The sequence below is a fragment of the Panthera tigris genome, chromosome X, assembly GCF_018350195.1.
Source record: "Panthera tigris isolate Pti1 chromosome X, P.tigris_Pti1_mat1.1, whole genome shotgun sequence".
NCBI classification, from domain to species: Eukaryota; Metazoa; Chordata; class Mammalia; order Carnivora; family Felidae; genus Panthera; species Panthera tigris.
In genome coordinates this window covers 21,561,394-21,579,821 of record NC_056677.1, presented here as the reverse complement: position 1 = coordinate 21,579,821, position 18,428 = coordinate 21,561,394, and positions in this window count along the sequence as shown.

The following is an 18,428-nucleotide window of genomic DNA, read 5'->3' as shown; positions in this document are numbered from 1 at the left end:
CAGGAGAACACTGGAGCACGGATGGAAAAAGTATCACTTCTTCAGGAATGCAAACTTAATTAGCGAGGAATCATTAGCAGGTTTCTTAAATTCCCTGAACCTCAATTTTCTTACCTTCTAAAATGAAAAAGTCGAACAACACATTTTTTAAGATCTGTAATACATTAATGCCTTATATGTAATATTTAAGAGATAGTAATATAATAGAAAAACAGAAATAGAAAAATACATTGACATTATAAATATTATGTAACATATTTTAATATATAACATATATAAATAAAATATACTACTTATTTTTTAAGTTTATTTACTTATTTTGAGCGAGAGAGCACAAACAGAGAGAGTCAAAAGGAAAGAGAGACAAAATCCCAAACAGGCTCTGCACCATCAGCACAGAGCCTGTGCTCGAACTCATGAACTGTGAGACCACGAGCCAAGTCAAGATTGAGAGTTAAATGCTTAAATGACTGCACACCCAGGCACCCCATAAAATATACTATTTATACAGGGTGCCTGGGTGCCTCAGTAGGTTAAGTGTCTGCTTTTGGCTCACATCATGATCTCACAGTTCGTCACTTTGAGCCCCACGTCGGGCTCTCTGCTCTCTGTGCAGATCCCACTTTAGATCCTCTGTCCACCCCCGCCCTTCCCCCACTCTCTCTCAAAAATAAATAAAAATAAATAAATAAATATACTATTTATATATGTAATGGAAATGTCAGGGGAAGAGCTGCAATTATTTGAAAGCAAACATGTTTTCTTTTTCTTTCTTTAAAAAAGGTTTATTTATTTTGAGAGAGAGAGAGGGAGGGAGGGAGGGTCAGAGAGAGAGAATCCCAAGCAGGCTCCAAACAGACAGCATGGAGCCCCACCCAGGGCTTGAACCCACAAACTGTGAGATCATGGTCTGAGCCGAAATCAAGAGTCAGATGCTTAACCAACTGAACTACCCGGGTGCCCCACAGTTTCTTTTTCTTTGATGACTAAGCTCATCTATAATCCAGTTCCATTATTTACTTCATTCCCCAAGTGTCTTCCTATCACCTATATGAATCCCTTTCAGACTGGAGCACCCAGGGGTCTCATTTCCTCTACCTGACTCTATCAGTTCTCAGATACCTTCTATCCTCACAAGCCCAGGAGCTTTTTCTTGTCAATCTCTTAGTCCAATCTGATGGCCCACACTGGGGTAAGGGGCTTCAGATTCTGAGTACAGGAGGCAGGGATGAACTAAAATGGCATAATGAGGAAAACAATATTTTTGTGGATAAAGCCAATAATTTAGTATTACACCAATCCATTGTTATTTTAACAGCATCTATTTTCCCCATGTTACCATCTTACTATCGTCCCATCTTTGTTTGAATCAGGACCTAAGAAGTGCTACCACAAAATAAGTTACTATCCCGTCCAATTTTGGAAAAGAGGCTATGACCCTGTGGCAATGTCCACATTATTGGTCAGTCCAGTCAAATCCATAAGCAGCATTACCAGCAAGTCCTGGGAAAAAGTTACATTTCAGTTCTTTCTTGCTCTTCTCAGTGACTAGTAGACCCCACTGTAGTAGGATAGTCAAGCTTTTGTTTCCCTGGGGATTTAAGCACTTTGTCTTAAACTGTCCCTTCCTGATTTCCAGCCCTCATCAAAAGGATATTTGTTCTATGCCTTCACTGTTCAAGTCCCTCTAGGTAAGCTGATTAATATCTTTAGGATAATATGTTAATGATCACTCATTAATGTTCAGTCTATCCTATCAAGTCTTCAGTTTTAAAAGTCTTCAATGACTACCGGATACTAAAAGAATCCAAGTACACAACCATGTGAAAATCACAGGTTCAGGTGAAGAACTAAGGGAAAATATATTGGGCTTCAGGAAATTTTCAGAATCCATCCATTCACATCCATAAAATCTTGCTTATGAGTAAGATTAGCTTCAATTGTTTTCTTCAAGCAAAATGATCAATGAAGTACACCTACTAAAGATCTGGATACAGAAGACTGAATGGTTATGTAAAATTTCTTAAATAGGAATGTGTGTGTCTACATCAATTCAAACAGAATGTTTACCTATGTCTTATGACACTAAAAGCTTTCATCTATTTCCCATTGTTGTGTTTGTCTGTTCTTCAATGAACAAAATAAATGCCACTGCAACAAGGTACCATAAGGCAAACTTTGCTCTTTGAGGAGTTCTGTTATCACCAAATCCCTAGTTCATTTCTCCCCCTATCCTTTTCTGGTACCTCTTTCACATTCAGACTACTCAATCAGTGGTTGAAACCAAACATCAAGTCGGCCACGCTTCAGTTTTCTACCCTGGAATAAGTTACTTAAAGTGACATCCAAAGTGCTTGAAGAGTTTGTGAGGAAAAGACCAAGAAAAACTGAAAACAAACCATATGGAATTTAGAGAAAGAGTAGCTATAACTAAGAGAGATACTTGAACATCTTGACATTTAATGAATGTGTAATATTTATGCCAATGAACACACCATTTTATTTATTTATTTTTTTTACTCATTCAGTAACCCCGGTACTCTGAATCTAATACCATTAGCACTTGGTTGAAACAGAAATATTTTGAGTAATTCAGTAACAGTTCAGCTACCTGAATACACTATGCAGGAAGCAGAAGAATAGGTATAATACATCAATACCCATAAGTTAACAATACACACATACATCAATTTCTTAAGCAGATCATGATGTCATGATTCCAGAAAGAGAGAATAACTGCAATATAAGTTATGCAAACTGGATTCTTCCCTCCATTATTGTTTTCTAATATTATTTAAATGATACTTCATTATTCTTCTAGTCCCATTAATACTCCCTCTTCAACTCTGATATGTCAAGGCATCACAGACTTCAAAGACCAAAATATAACTGCTGATTTTTGCTGCGCCCACTCACAACAAAACAACCTACTCTACATTAAATCATACTTAGTTTCACTAACTCTCCAGATTTGTTTAAGATGGAGGAGTTTCCCAGGGCATAGAACTTGCAGTGCTAAAAGTGAGAAAGCCCCACGCATACCAGGACAAGTAGCCACCTTAAACCAACATCCATGAAAACATCCTCTGGACTCACCATAAAATTAACACCTAGGAGTGAACCTTGATTTCTCCTTTCCCGTAATTCTTCAAATCTCAACTGTCAGTAAGTCTCCAAGCCCCTACCATGAAAACATCCTCCGGACTCACCACTTCTTCTCACCTATGGTCGTTAACAGGGCAAACCAGCGCCACCCTCTCCTGGGAACTGCAATGTCCAGGGATGTGTTCCCTAGCTGATGTTGCCCATTTACAGAAGTTTCTAGCCATCAACAAAGGCCATGCATCATCTTGTTTCCACCTACTTCTCTAAACTCATCTCCTACACTCCTGAAACTGCCACTAACATTCAGGAGAGCTTCTTTTCCGTAACATTCTAAGTTTAATCCTGCCAAGAGGTCTGTGTGTTGCTCTTCCCGTTGCTTTTGTATAGCTTTTCTCAAAATAAGAGTATCAACATATGTTAATAAATTGTCTGCACAGGTCAACCTACCAATCCACTCCTCTCTCACATTAGAACACTAATACACAGCAAATTGCTTAGGACAGTTTGGATTCTCTATATTTTGTTAATTATCACACAAATACATTCTAACTGGTTTGATTATGTATTTCAAAATCTGCCGTCTTTAATATTGAGGGTGTCTTATTATGCCTACTGAAGTCAACGACTTCAAATGACACAAATCATCTCTGACAAATGGCTTAATACAGAAAAGAATATTATGAAGGTCTTAGGTTTCAAAATAGCTTTTGATGATGCACTGGAGAGTATTTTGGATTTAGTGACACAATTAGGACTACAACGGTCTCACAGACCCTTAAAAATTATGCATAACTATCCTAAGAGTTAAAAGTACAAGAGAAAGGAAGATCCTTAGGGAATGACTTAAAGCCATAAAGCCTCCAGGTACAAAACAGCTAATGACCAGGTAAGTTAGTCAGCATTGTTGTTAGGATGCATTCTACCTAGTAGTGGAAAAATCAAAATCAAATCAAAGACACCACATACGTTCACAAGGAGTTTGAAGGGTAACAATAGTTTCAAGGATTCTATTGACACAAACAAGAACAACAAAACCCTACTTGCTTACTAACACCCAAAATTCCTCTAAAGGATCAAAACTTTCAATTCCATATTAAGAGGTAAAGCTCTCTGCTCCAAAAGATTGTTACAAGTTGATATAAATTTATACTAAGTGTGATAATATCATAAGTGATACTACAGTCTTTCTTACAAGTTTATTTTTAAAAATCCATGGGGCTCCTGCTCAGATTGATTTTTCAATGATATAAGTCCAGTTTAGAAACTTGAGCAAAAAAGGAAAGAAAATTATTTCTAATCCTATCCCACAGGATCAAAGTCTTTAAACCTTGGCATATATACATCTGGAATTAATAGGTCTGCCTTTCAGTCCCTGAATGTGTCTCCCTCCTTACTGAGCATTCACAGGAAATAACACAAAAACTCACATCAATCTAGTAATGCGCACAGACATAAATCTTTCACAAGACAATACTGTAAGTCCTATGATTGTTATGTAAATCGTTTGCCGCTTTGACATACAGGAAATGCTAAAAAAAAAAAAAAATTAGCAATTCTATCACTCCAATTTATACCAAGTGCCATGGATATAAAAGAGAGGTGGATAACCAACTTTTTCTGGAAAATTCAGGTAAGGGAAATGTATGTAGTGGAGTATACAAATGAGTAGGAGGCTTCCAGGTGAAGACCGGGATAAAGGCAATCCAAGAAACAACAGTGTTACGAAATGTAGAAAGTTGGGGAGAAGCGACAACATAGGGTTTTTAGTGGGAAAAAGTAGGAAAGAGGGATAGGGAGGAAATTATACTACGAAGCAATTTGTTTCCTCAATAGGGAATTGAACATTGTGTGTTTATTCACCAGGAAACTGAGAGCCATTTGCAGCCAATAACAGAAGTTTTTAAATGATTAATCAATCTGGTAGAAATGTAGAAGATGACCTTAAATAAGTGGACTTAAGGCTAAGAAGACCAGAAAGATTCCTTAAAATACCTTTAAAAATTATTGCTTTTAAATGCCTTCGAAACTTGTTGCTTTCATTAAAGTTATTGACATTTATCAAGCCATATATTATCAAACAATTTCTTTCATATTTCATTTTGTGCTTGATTTGTTTTTCCTTCTATAAAACCATGAAGTCAGTACTTTTTTCAAATCAAGCACGCATATAAGGCATTAACTAAATATCACCGTTTAAAACAATACAAAATATTTTATCATTTGGTAGTTAAAAAAATGCTGAGAAAAATGCTAACAATCTTCTACGCACCAACAAGCTAGTAAGAAAAAAGGCTGGTAACAAAATAAAAATTAAGCTTTTGAATATCATCCATTGTATGCAATTTTAATTACTTATTATACTAAAATGGCTCTAATTTAACATTTATCTAAGCTAGTTTTAAGTGCTGTTTTTTTTTTTTTTTTCTTCACAGAAGTGGTTTTAATTTCCATAGGCATAAGAAGGATCAATATTTTACCCAAGAAGTCACTCAAGGTCTGATATTAGGCCTTAATTTGCTTTATTACTGTTTAGAACTTTGAATGCAAGTAAATATGAGATATAAATACCATTTCCTTTATCTCTGTGTGAGGTTTAATCTTACTTAAAAAATAGGAACTGTGCTTACCCCCGAGGGTAATCAATTGTATTGTTTTGGAACAACTAAAACACCGGGAAAGCTGCAACTTATCTAGGTTTTGCTTTGAAGACATTGGAGAAACACCAAGGCCATGAAGAACTCAAGGATTAAGATACGAAACAGAAGGAAACCCAGAATCACCAGTGTCAACCACCACACTGCACTTCCTAACTGGGAAGCCAATCAGAAAGCAGTGTCCGGGAAGATGTGAAGAGCAGCAGTGCTTCTAGCAGTCTTACGAAACCAAACTCGCAAAAACTGAGGTTGTAGCCCACAAAGGATGAGGAAGCACTCACCCATGTGTAAGTCCTCCAGACATTCAGGTGTGATGGCCAAAAAACTAAGAGTGACATACAAATAGCTTAGCCTGTACAAAAAAATTACCCTGTGATGAATCAGCTCCATTCAAGATTGAGTTAAGTTTACTTGCCCTGGACATCAGTTCTGCCAGGACATAAAGCACATTCCCTCAGGAATATATCATCCAATAATTCAAATTATTTCTACATTATTTTCTATTTCATGCCTAGCAATTAAGAAAAAATAAGCAGGCATATGAAGACCAAATGAACAAAATGCAAAAGGACAAATAAACAATAGAAGCAGAACCCAGGAGATTCATATATTGGAACTGTCAGAGGTAGATTTTAAAGTGTCTGTAATTAACTGGGGCACCTGGGTGGCTCAGTCGATTAAGAGTCCAACTTTGGCTCAGGTCATGATCTCGTGGTTCATGAGTTTGAGCCCTGTGTAGGGCTCTGTGCTGACAGCTCAGAGCCTGGAGCCTACTTCGGATTCTGTGTGTGTGTCTCTCTCTCTCCTCTGCCTCTCCCCTGTTGGCACTGTCTCTGTCTCTCTGTCTGTCTCTCTCCCTCAATAAATAAATAAACATTAAAAAAACAAAAATGACTGTAATCAACATATTCAAGAAAATAGTTGACAGCATAGAGAATTTCAGCAGAAAACAGTAAACCTTAAAAATAGAATCTCTAGAACCAGAAAAGGCAATAGGTGAAATTGAGAACTCAGTGGATGTGTTTATTAACACATTACATATAGGAGATAAAAACAGGTTTAGCAAAATGGAAGATAGATCAACAGGAAAAAAATGCATGTTGAAACAGGGAGAGACAAGTTAGAAAATACAGGTGCAATCATACTAAAACATAGGATACACAGTGAGAAACTCCAACACAGAAGTAATTGAAATCTCAGAAAGAACCAAGAGACAGAAAGGGATAAAGGAAATAACTGAAGAAATAATGACTAAGAATTTCCCCAAATTCATGAAAGACATCAAGCCACAGATTCAACAGACACCCCAAACACCAAACATGAAAAATATAAAGGAAATCACTCCTAGCCTTAGCATAGTAAAACTGCCTAAAATAACACAATCATCAAAGCAATTAGAGGGACAAAGACTCATCACCTTTAAAGGGGCAAAGTTATGACTGATAGCAAATGTCTCAAAATTAGCAGTCAAAACCAGAGATAATAGAATGAGACTTGAAAATATGAAAGCAAAAACTATAAGCAGACAATTTCATACCTAGGAAAAATAAGCCCTCCAAATGTAAAGATAAAATAAAGACATTTTCAAAGAAACAAAAATCACCTCTAGCAGGTATCTAACAACAAAAATATTAAAGGAAGTACTAAGATCAAAATGAACCCATATGGAAGTAGGAAAAAAATAATGAGCAAAAAAAATCAAGTGACTATAGATGATTATCAGCTGTTTACAAAATAAAAACGAAACAAAATGTTGTGGTATGAAGTCTAAAATATGTACATGCATTATGAAATTACATAACAAAGGTAATAAAGTATGACAGGGTAGTGAAGGGAGTTCAAATATTTCCAGATCTTTCTGTCACTCTGGAAGTGATTCAAGTACTACAGATCATAGATTCTAATGAATCAATGATCAATACTGTAATCACTAAAATTAATATTCAAGGAACTTTAAAACAATGTATATGCTGATACATGGGAAACAGGTTGTATTAAAAAATTAAACTAAAAGAAGGTGAGAAAGGAGAAGAAAAGAATGAAGAAAAACCGGGGGAAATAAGAAAGCATATAGTTTGGGAGTCGGTTCAAACCCAAATAGGTCAGTAATTGATTAATTACAGTAGTTGAATGTGGACTGGGCTGTAGTAGAGCAAGCATGCAATCTGAGAAACTGTGGTGTTTTAGGGGACAGATGATGAATACCACAGTGTCACAAATTATCAAGGAAGACACAGTTTCTGAGACACAAAGCAGGAAACAAAGCAGTCGGGCACATGAAGATTTGCATGGCTGGCTGGGGAAAGGATGTTAAGAACATAAAGTAGATAGGGTATCTTTAAGCCACTCTAAGGTGTTTTTGTTAGCGCACCAGGGCTTCAATAATCAAGTGCTGTAGAATGGGCTGCTTAGCCAACTGCCGTTGAAATGAAGGGATCAGCAGTGCTGGTTTCCTCTGAGGGCTCTGAGGGGGAATCCGTTCCATGCTCCATTCCTTGATTTAGAGATGGCTGTCTTCTCTCCGTGTCTTCGTATCATCTTCCCTGTGAGCCTGTCGTGTCCCAATTTCCTCTTAGTTTAAGGACACTGTCATATTTGACCACAGCTTGCCCTAATATCTTTGTTTTAACTTGTTTATCTTCGGAAAGACCTGATCTCCAAGTAAGGTCACACTGTGAGGCACTGGTTTCAACACATAAATTTGTAGGCAGACACGATTCAATCCGTAACAGAATGTTTATCGTCAATGTAATAGTTCGAAAACAAAATCTGTTTGAAATGTTCAACAAGCCTATAACAAATGTGAGCAGAAATGGCAAAACGTTAGTAGAGATAGCTAATTCCTACTTGGATGTAAGCAGAGTCTGCCAGCGCCAGCAGTGACCCAGGGTAAGGACATTTTATTTGCGTACAATCCCGGATTCCACGCAAAGGAAAGATTTCAAAACAAGTGTAGAGGGTCTGTGCAGAAGCCACCGATAGAACTAAAGTGTTAGTGGGATATCAGTTACTATTTCCAAAGAACAAAAGGTTTGAATTGGTTCGACTGTTTAAAGAAAGGATATTCACTGCTCCATTTCCCAGACCCAGAACAACCCTCACACCCACCTCAAAAGTGTTGACTCGATTTCTACAATTCCTTCAGATATCCTGTTGTGTGTAACAATTTAATGCTACAGTAATTGGATGCACGCTGACATACACTGTTATTTTCTTAACATTTTACTGAGGTTAAATAAAAGTTCCAATACCTATTACTCCATGTGGATTTTTACATAATACATTATTACCACCACATTCAGTTACCCTTTTCTACAAAGTAGGTTGTGCATAACCCAAAAGATTTGCAAGATATTCAGTTTGTGTGGAATAGGAAAAGGCATTTTATATTTCTATTTAATTCTAAAAATAAGAAGGAAATTAAGCTTAATATTTTTTAAGTTTATTTATTTATTTAGAGAGAGACAGAGAGAGAGAGCGAGCGCACAAGAAGGGGAGGGGCTGAGAGAACAAGAGGCAGAATCCCAAGCAGGCTTTGTACCATCAGCGCAGAGCCTGATGCAAGTCTCAAACCCATCAACAATGAGATCATGAGGTAAACCCAAATCAAGAGTGGAATGCTCAGCCAACTGCACCACCTAGGCACCTGAAGCTTGTTAATATTAATTTATAGGTTCATAAGTAATTTTATCACCCCATATTGCTCACATGTCACAGAGGATACATCTACATCAAAGAATTTGAGGATAATGCAAGAATTCCATCGTGAGAGGGATTATAATTATAGTAGCCACGCACCTCCCGCCCCACCCCCCACATCTGCTCATCAGAAGCATCGGGAGACAATCTGTAGTTTCTGTACGCTTGGATAACATTCACTGATTATTTTGCCTGGGTTTAACCAATCTAGCCCTTTAAAAATGGTTATGACCCGATAAGATTTCTAAAAATCAACATTATAGCAGCAATACTACGGATAATTCAAGCGCAAAAAAAGCACAAGAAGAGGCAAGAGCTGGCAACTCCAGCAACAGTTCCTCAGCTAAGACAAGGAGTAAAAACGTCAACTTCATTATTTCTGACCAGACTTTAAACAAATGTAAATAACTGAGAAAGTTATTAGAAGAATGAGTTTACAGTCATTATTGTCTACAGCGAATTTGGACCTAATGTTTAAAGATGTAAAACATGTTAAGATATTAAACAATCAAGCATCTAAAACATAAAAACAAAGGTCTATTATGGGGAAGAAAAAGCTTTTCTGAATATTAATGACAAATGAAATTATTTAAAATAATGTTAAGTGGATAATTGTCTTGTTTTCCTTTTTTATGTTGGTGTTTTGTTGAAAATGCATATATTGTTACATTACTTTGTGCATATAAAATATAAACAAATAGTTATATATTTGGAGAGAGAGTGCTCTAAAATATTTCTTTACCATTAGGGTCTACTAAAACAGTTGGGAGACTTATACTCTACATATGCTTTACTTGTATTTGGAAGTGAATATATGAAGAGAATTTCCAACTGTAATTCCTCTTTTTTTGAAAAAAATCACACTTATTCTGGCAAACTGAAACTAGGCAGTACTTATTAGGTGTCTGAACTTCCAAGATTATTTAGGAAACAAATTCCATACAAATAAAACTAGCTTATTAAATAGATGTAGGACTCAAGAGTGTTTAAAATAAAGAACACAGGTGAATTTACTTTTCATGTATTCAACAATACTTACTGGATGTTTTATTCTATGTCAGGGACTGTGTGGAATTCACAGCCAGGATACAGTCCTTGTTCTCTTAGAGTTTATGTGCAAGTGGCAATATCAGAAAAATAAATATACAGTGTGACCACAGTGCGAAAGGTGAGGAGGAAATAGAAACGAGGATGCAGTGGCCAGGGAATGCTAGTGAAGGTAACTGGTACTTCATGGAAGGTGATGGAAAAACCCCTTGCTGATGAGGCAGGAGTCCAGCACAGACCTGAAAGAAGTGTGGTAGAAAACCAAGGGGATATCGAGACTTTCCTGGCACAGGGAAAGCAGGCACAAACCCCCTGCTTGATGTGTTCAAGCAGGAGCCAGCAGGCAGGGGGAGTGGGGAGAGGGAAAGGCAGAGTGGGGGGGGGGGGGTGCCAGTGGGAGGCCCCATAAAAAAGACTAGATCATGAGCACCTCCAAGGCCACTTATAAGAGATCTGTATTAGCTTAGAGTGAGATGGGAAAGCCAATGGAGAATCAAAAAGGAAATGAGTGACAGAATTGAAAAGGGTTGACATGTTTTAAAAACATTAGCAAATGAAGAGGGCATCATGCAGTCATTCCTAACGATATACTATTTTGTACTGGATATTACGGTAATATCGTTCATCAAGATTTCTTAAACGTAAATCAATTTCCCAAGAACTAGTGAGGAGGCGGCATGGGAAGCAGTCTGATGCTATGGATCAAGATAACACACGAACCCTCACTTTCATTGGACTCAGTTTAGAGCTGGGCATTTAAGCCAAACACATGAGAATTTCTCTAAAACCACTATTTTATCAAAAGTGAAAAAGAGGAAGACTGGTATGAGGCTATTTGAACCAAGTACCAAATGTGGGTTATGTTTAAAAAGCTACACACTCAGAGGAGAGATAAATAATTGGTCTGGCTTTGCATGAGGAAGTGCCTTAAAAACAGTGAGGAATAAACAGTGACAAGGGGTACAAAGAATTCCAGGGAGAGAGAAAGATAAAAATGTAAGGGACTTTTTGGGGTTTCTAGGTAGATTTTCTTCCTTCTATATAAAGTATAAATTCCACACAAATATTGAAATATTTCATTAGTGTGATTATTAATTATTAGACGATTGTATTCCTTTCCAAGTATATTAACCAGCTTGTCTCTCCTGACGTAGCAATACATTTTTATTTTTAATTATGCTACTGACACAAAAAAAAAATCAGAAAGCAAAGAGAGCAGATGTGTATTCCACGGGATTTAAAGATTAATCTGTCCTCCACTGCACCCACTCAGTTTCATGCCGGAAGAAGCACTTGCTAATGAGTCAGATGATTACCAGCATTAGGTTTATTTAGAGGAATTCCATGTGTGAGGGTGGGCCTGGAGTATGCCCAGAAATGGAAATGTGAATGCCCCCCCCCCACTTCCAACATGATTCAAATAAAGCCATGCAGATACTACTTTGCACAACTGAAGTTTATCAATTGTTACTGTTCTAAAGTGCAGCTTCAATCTAGATGCTCTCCTAACAGGGACTAATCTTTCAGGGGCTGGTCGGCTGCCCACACGGCAGAGGTATATACTATAAAAAGCTGAAAGTGAAACAATGCCATGTACTGGGAAAGTCTATGACAAGAATTCTACTGCCATCAAGAGCATCTTTCCTTCATAGCAGGTCAAATGCATCTCTAAGTCAATTTGTGAAATGCTACATCTTTGTTGGAGTAATAGCCGTACCAGCTTCTCAAAGCACTTTGAAATTCTCTTCGCAAAGGTACAGTTTACTTCACCATAATTTTAGATATACGCTGAACAATTCACTACAGCAATCAATGCTGTTAATCCTTAATAGGCTGTAACTGATTGTTTGCCACAAAAAATAAAGGGAACTTTTCTTTTTTGTTTCCAAATGTAATATTTGTTCAATTGTTTTGTTTCTGTGAAATATTCAGTACAACTTAATGAGTCTATTTGCAAATATGTTTACATTTTTTCGATTTTGAATTTTTTTCACTACATTTTCAAATGTTGTTTTAATTTGTCTTTTCTCCAAATGATGGTCTCGTCTCACTTTAGGAAATCTGTGGGTTTCAAAAACTGTTTGAGACCTGTGATCATCTGAAAGGGACTACCAAGTTCCATTTCTCTCAGCATTTAATTATAGCCAGGCTTAGGTAATAAGCCTGGACTCTTGTCCAGATGCAGTGAAGAAAATCATTAACCTTCCCAGAATGAATCAAACATATCCCCAAATGAAAGCTTTACTGGAGCACTGCATCTTTAAAGATAGTATCACCGAGTTCATACTGGGAGATGATTCTGAGTATATTTACAGACGTTGACACTTGTCTGAGGGTATAGATTATTTAAGATTTTTGAGGTTAATGATGCTGTCTCATAATTGTGCAAACGGTCGCATCCATTAACAAACAAAAGGGTTACTTATAGGATCTTTTTTGTCTGAACCTATAAAGAACCTTCGTGCTCCAGTGGAAAACATGAACACTGGAATCCAGGTATCAGAGGTGGTCTTTAGGAAGGCTAACTAACCTGTACTTGTTTTCTTTCTTTTGTTTTCTTTTTCTTTGTAATCGTTAAAGCAGTGCCCTTAAGTTCTATTGCGTTGCACAGCTGCTGAAAGAATTAAGTAGCGGTCTGTTACATATTTGGTATGCAGTACCTAAAACGAATTAATTGCCAGTTTTGACTGTGACCTCCCCACGATGATTTACATATATCACATAGTTACAAGAGACAAGGAAAGAGCCGTATTTAGTATTAGATAATATCCAGTATCTGGGAAAATAATTACCTTAACAGGTAGAGAAGCAAGATTATATTCACTCCATCTTTCCATCCTCAACACTGGCAAGCATACCACTGTGGGCACCAGAAGCCACAAGGCTTCCATTTAAAGTCAATGCTAGTAACTTCAGGTGGCAAGTGCAATTAGGATTTGGAGGGCAAAAAGAAAGCTATGTAGGCAAAGATCTGAAAGCGGATAGCATGAAAGTCAAGAGATAAGACTGTCAGAGAAGAACATTAAGACAAAAATTAAATAATGATTCTAGGATTTTGGCTTGACCAATCTGTGGAGCCGCAGGAAGTGACAAGGCAATGAAGAGTGGATATAGGTATGAGAACTCCGGAATGAATTCTAGATTAGATGTCTACATCAGGATTTCGACTAGTTGAAGCCATGCGTATGGGTGAGATTTCCCTGGAAGAATGTGTAAGACGAATACAGAGGACCAAGACAATGTGAAAAGATAAAACTTTATGCTAGTAGCACTTATATTTAAGCATACTTCTAGGAAGAGAAAGTCACATTGGGAAATAAATCACTGGAAGAAAGATATAAAGAAACCAAATATGGGTAGTCTTACCAAAATCTAAGAAAGAGTTTTAAGAAGAAATAAGAGAAAAAAATGGTCAGTGGATTAAGTGATTTGTTGCTAGTTTTCAAGGAAAGATGAGAAAAAAAAAGCCACATTTCTTTTGGTGAGGAAGCAATTAGGAACCAAGAAATAGTGAAGACAGGAAGTAGAACATATTTCATTAGGAAGTTTTATTGAGAGGAAAGGAGAGAAAGTAGGCATGAGTTTTCATGAGACAAAGCCTCTAGACTTGCTATTTCTTGAGTATGTTTGAAAGCAGAGGAAACATTCAGGAGACAGAGACAGAGAGACATGAGAAGAAGAGATAGCAAGTATGAGGGGAATGGAGAGGATTCCTGAAGAGAAGGAATGAACTGAAATAGAATCCTTAGTGTGATTCCCTTGACTTCCAAGGGAGAACAAGGAAAATCTCTCATTAATACAGATTTTAAAACTGTCAGAGAGATACAACATAACATTCGGTCATTTGCTACAAATGGCATTCTGTGATGTATAGAGTACATAATAAATTCATAACTTTCAGTACTAATAATTCTACTACTGAAAACTGAAGAGACAGCATGCAAAAGTGCTAACTTCCAACCACTAGAAAATGGGAGGTGAGGTGGATGTGATAATAAAAACTCTGCGGCAAAGGGACTGGATGGGAGGTGCTGAGCCTGAAATGGGCTACAGACCACCAGAAGACACCTGCTAGAAAAATCAGGGTAAAGCCACTCTGAGGCACTGGCTGGAGATTGCACACATCAGCACATTTCAAAAGATAACAGCTGAGAAAGTAAAATCTCAAAATCTGTTCAATTTATAATACTAGGGGCAGTAAAGAGGATTCTATGAATCCAGAATAGAACATGGTATCTAGACGCAGGCGATTTTATCTGAGAATGCAGAACCTCTCAACATACATTTTGGCTCAAACTCTGTTATCAAGGGCCATGATCTTTGGGGCACCTGGGTAGCTCAGTTGGTTAAGCGTCAGAGTTCGGCTCAGGTCATGATCTCACCATTCGTGAGTTCGAACCCCGTGCCCGGCTCTGTGCTCACAGCTGAGAACCTGGAGCCTGCTTTGGATTCTGTGTCTCCCTCTCTAACTGCCTCTCCTCTGCTCACATTCTCTCTCTCTCTCTCTCTCAAAAATAAACAAACATTAAAAAATTTTTCAAAAAAAAAAAAAAGAACCATGATCTTCAAACTAAGAAGAATAAAACAAACATGGTCCAGAGATATTTCAAGCCCAGAAGAGGTGACAAGAGTAAACAAGTTCAACTCTCAAAGGATACACAAACAATTCCCAGAGCACACAAAGAGCTATCAACCCCAGCAAATGCAAATTTTGAAACTTGTTTTTTTAAAGAAAAATGGGAAAGGTGCCAGGAAGCATGACCAAAATCACCTTAATTGACAGAAAAAAGGGAGATCCTAGAATGCAGGAACCATGATGCCAAAGACAAAATGCTAGGATGTATCATAATATTGACAATTTGGACATCTGAGAGATGAAATAAAGAAAAAGTGTTCATACACAGCTTGTGGGGATGCTCACAAAGGCTCTTCACAAGAGTTGACTTTTGAAGATTGGGGACATTTTAACAGAGAGAAGGAGATGTAGAGTGGGAACTGTGGGTAGGACAAATCAGACAATGCTAATAGCTTTGCAGTGAAAGATGCAAGACTGTACTAGCCATGTTTGGGGGGAAAAGATGGTATACATACGGAGGAATAGAAAGTAAATATAGAGCTAAAAAGTAGTAAGTACATTATGCTTTTACTGCTAACAACAGTGTTATGAAATGATAGGTTAGCTTGAATGGAAAACTCAAGATTATTTCACTTTGACTTTTTTTTTTTTAATTTAAAGCAAACACTGGTTATGTGTATGTTTTGTTTTCGTCTGTTTCTATCTACTTTAAACTCACAACCAATGCAAAAAGGAAGAAGCTATGCCACTATCAAGATGCTTTTACAAATGCTAACATCTGTGGATCTTTTAATTTAAAGGAGGTCGCACGTCTGCTCACCTTACTCTCTAGCCCTCCAGGTTGGCACGCCAATACTTTCTAGGCTTTTCAAAAGTAGGAATGTAAATTGGTTCAATCACTATGCAAACAGTATGGCAGTTCCTCAAAAAGCTAAAAACAGAAATACCATGATACCCAATAACTCCACTAGTGGGTGTTTATAAAAAAAAATAATAAAAACAATAATATGAAAAGATAGAAGCAACCATATGTTTACTGAAGCATTTTTTACAATGGCCAAAGAATGAAAGCAACCCGTGTGTGTCTATAGATGAAAGGACAAAGAAGAAGTGGTGTGTGTGTGTGTGTGTGTGTGTGTGTGTGTGTGTGTGTATATACATATATATATATAATGTAATATTACTCAGCCATAGGAAAGAATGAGATCTTGCCACTAGTGACAACATGGATGGATCTAGAGGGTATTAAACTAAGTAAAATAAGTCAGAGAAGGACATACCTTACATATGACTACACTTACAAGTGGATTCTAAAAAACAAAACAAAAAACCAAAGAGATTCTTAAATACAGAGAAGAAATTGGTGGTTGGCAGGGGGGAGGTGGGTGGGGATGGGGAAAATAGGTGAAGAGCATTCACAAGTACCATCTTCCAGTTATAAAATAAGTAATTCACACATATTAAAAATACAGCATACAGAATATAATCAATAATATCGTAATAACACTGTATGATGACAAATGACTAGAGTTATGGTGAACATCGAGTAATGTGTAGAACTGCCAAGTCACTACATTGTACACTTGAAACTAATTTAACAGTATACCTACTATACTTCAATATTAACTTTTAAAAAAAGATTTTGGGGGGTTTATTTATTTATTTTGATACAGAGAGCGTGCGCACGTGTGTGCACAAGTTGAAGAGGGCAGAGAGACAAAGTGAGAGAGTTCCAAGCAGGCTCCACGCTGTCGGCACAGAGCCCGATGCAGGGCTGGATCTCACAAATGGTGAGATCATGACCTGAGCCAAAATCATGAACTGGAGGCTTAACCTACTGAGCCACCCAGACCACCTGAAAAAGGTTTTTGATACCCATTCCTTAATATGTCCCGAGTCTTCTGTGCTACCTCCCTTCACAATGTAGACACTGTACTATGGGTTTTGCTAGATTTTAAAATATGTCAGCCTGGCAGGCAGAGGTGTGAAAAATGTGATGGGAATCTATGGTATTCATACCTCTTATGACCTAATTATATATTTTTGATGGTATCTGTGTGGGTTTTTTTTAGTAAAAAAAAAAAATCAGTAAAAGTCTCGGTATTTCAAAGACTGTTACCCATCAGTATTAATTCTCTTATTGTCGAGATGCCACCCACCAGCCTTCTTAAGACCAAATGCAGAATGCAGTGTGGCAATTTTATTTATATGCAGATAAACTCACTCCATTGCCCTAAGGTTCCACAGTGAAGCCAATAATCTATATTTCAAGCCAGTTTCAAAAAACAAACAAACAAAAACAAGCAAACAAACAAACAAAAAACACACACCAGTTCATCCCAGTGGCAACACTCCTGGAGATATACTGGCCAGTGTTTTACCAGCTCTAGCAGTAAATTAAGCAATGACACTGATCACAGACATGGAAAAATCAAAACTGCACAAATATCTCAAATTTTTAAAATTTTTTTTTTTAACATTTATTTATTTTTGAGACAGAGAGAGACAGAGCATGAACAGGGGAGGGGCAGAGAGAGAGGGAGACACAGAATCTGAAACAGGCTCCAGGCTCTGAGCTGTCAGCACAGAGCCCGACGCGGGGCTCGAACTCACGGACTGTGAGATCATGACCTGAGCCGAAGTCGGACGCTTAACCGACCAAGCCACCCAGGCGCCCCACAAATATCTCAAATTTTAAAACACATATACAGAAACTCGATTGAAGATACTGGCAAAGGATGCATGTACAAGACTGACTTAAATGTGGATGAACGTTATCTAAGTTTCACACTAAAGATATTATCTGGTTGTGAACTAAAGATTCCTCAATTGGAATTAGGTTCTGCCTTCAGGTTAATCATCTGTAACACGGGAGTAACTTGCACAGCTGTGATAATATCAGAGAGAATTTTCATAGAATGTTAAGAACGCCTGGCACAGAGCAAGTGATGGGTAAGTAGAAATTCTAGTTTTATTGCAACATTTGTGATTTTGTCTGTTAGTATTTCTTGACCCCCATTTGTGGCAGGCACATTGCCTAAATAATTATTTAAAATACTTGACAGTTTGGAAAAATACATTCCAGATCAACTTCAATTCCATTAATATCATTTTGTTGTGAAATGGTGATTTTTCTCGAACACGTCACATTAATTATCTCAACAAGGGCTTCTACTCTGTTTTCAACACAACCCATTTCCTGAGAAGTAACTCAGCTTCCACTTGCAGGGAATTTTTCACCTAATCAAGTACTGACGTAGAAAATGTATTCCTGTCCTAACCTAAGCAATAAACAGCTGACACAAAGAGGTACAGTATTTGTGCTCCGAGGGTTATACAGATGATTT